A 1779-nucleotide genomic window follows, 5' to 3' on the forward strand; every position below is an offset into this window, starting at 1 on the left:
ACCTCAGTCTCTCCCATCTGCAAAATGAGGATAATAATAGTAACTACCTAACAGGATTGATGAGGATTAAATGGGTTGTTAGTAGGTATGCAGCACTGAGAACAGTACCTGGCACATATGTTATAAATGTCTGCATTATGTTTATCACCTCCAGTTTATAGATAAGAAAACTGTGGTTCTGAGATGATGTGCCCAACTTACACAGCTAGTAGGAGTGGAAGCTGGGATTCAGAGCTCTTATCTCTCTACTATATCGAGCTATCTGAACTAGTTAAAAAAAAATACAAACAAGCAAACAAAACCCAGCTACAACAAAAAACAGGAGAAACCAGTCATACATATTTACGGTGACATTTTGTATAACTACCCACTCATCTCTAAAATCCTAAGAATGTGTCTACATCAAGAAAGACACTAACCCTGATATACAGAGGTCAGAACGGTATAGAATACGCGTCTCCTATTCGGGGCTACATGTTAAGCAGGCTACTGATGCCCCACAAGATGAGGTCAGGGTAGCCAGAGCTGTGACGCACGCAGAACCAGAGGCATGAGAGGGGCGACAGAAAGGTCTGGAGAAAAGAAGTCTACTTCCTGACCAGCTTCTCCTACCCAATATCCCATCAAAACCCCATTCTTGAGCTGGCCCAGTCTTCTCCTCATTCCCCTAATGTGACATCTATTTATAAGTCTTAATGCCTTTGCTACGCCACTGCCTCTGCTGGGAATGACCACTGCTTGATCTTCCACCACCCTAGATCTTTCTTTCATAAAACTGAGTTGGCTGCCACTTCTTCTAGGAAGTGCTTCTTAATACCCTTAGTCAAACTATGCCTTCTTCCACTACCCAAAGAGAAAGCACTTGAAATTCTATCTAACCCTCATTTTGCCAGCCTGGCAGTCATTAGTGTTTTACCCACTTCATCTCCCCAAACATCGAAGCCTCTTTGAAGGAAGTCATCTGTCAAGCCCCTGCCTGTTCCCCAAGCATACGTATAGCAGGTACTCAGTACACATCTGTTGAACAGTTTAAAATGACAGAATCACTTTTGTCTGAATAAGAAAAGAGACCCATTCTGTGGGACTCCAGAGAGCCAGCTAGGACCCAAAGGGAGAAGCTTCAGAGATGGAAGATTTCAGCCCACCTGGAGAAGATTTTCTAACCTTGGTGTGCAGGGGAGCAGGAGGCCCTGACCAGCATCATCGAAAAGGTTCAAGCACAGGCAGAAATCCACCCCAACCAGGCAGGTGTGTGCGTGGATTTCTACATGAGGGAGAATCCTTGCCACTCTAAATTATTGCGAAACATATAGACAACCTATGTGCTCAGGAATTCTCATATTCCTGCATGTGAGAAAACCCCATGGTTGTATTTCACAACTGACCTGGCCACACAACCCACAGAGGAAGAAGAGAGGGAGATACACATCCTGTTGTTCCTGAATTTAATCCTCAGCTTGCCCTTGCCATCTTCTAAGAAAAGGAGCTTGTGGGGGCGAGCGAGTGGGGTGTGGGGCTCAGGAGCATGTGTACCTCATCCAGCAAATGACCACCCCCTGCGGAAATACATGGGGGCATAGGGAAGAATGTCAGGTATCTTCTGAGGGGGAGGGAGCGCCCACAACAGTTGCATGTTGCTCAAAAACTGATGCTTAATGAGGAAACACTGACCTTCACACTAGCTTACCATGAGCAATGTCTCTACTATTTTTGCTGTGTACAATTAGATTTTTATCTGTGTGAATTTTGCTCTGAAATGGCTGCAAAATAATTCTGTTT

The 1779-nt window shown here is 44.7% G+C and overlaps 1 protein-coding gene across 1 annotated transcript in view; it reads right to left on the minus strand.

Annotated features, from left to right (window-relative positions):
* The window catches only part of LOC103591934 (phosphoglucomutase-1), a 68457-nt gene that overhangs the window by 26515 nt on the left and 40163 nt on the right, over nt 1-1779 (minus strand). The gene's annotated exons all lie outside the window — the stretch shown is intronic.

The sequence above is a fragment of the Galeopterus variegatus genome, unplaced genomic scaffold (genome assembly GCF_000696425.1).
Source record: "Galeopterus variegatus unplaced genomic scaffold, G_variegatus-3.0.2 Scaffold1055, whole genome shotgun sequence".
NCBI classification, from domain to species: domain Eukaryota; kingdom Metazoa; phylum Chordata; class Mammalia; order Dermoptera; family Cynocephalidae; genus Galeopterus; species Galeopterus variegatus.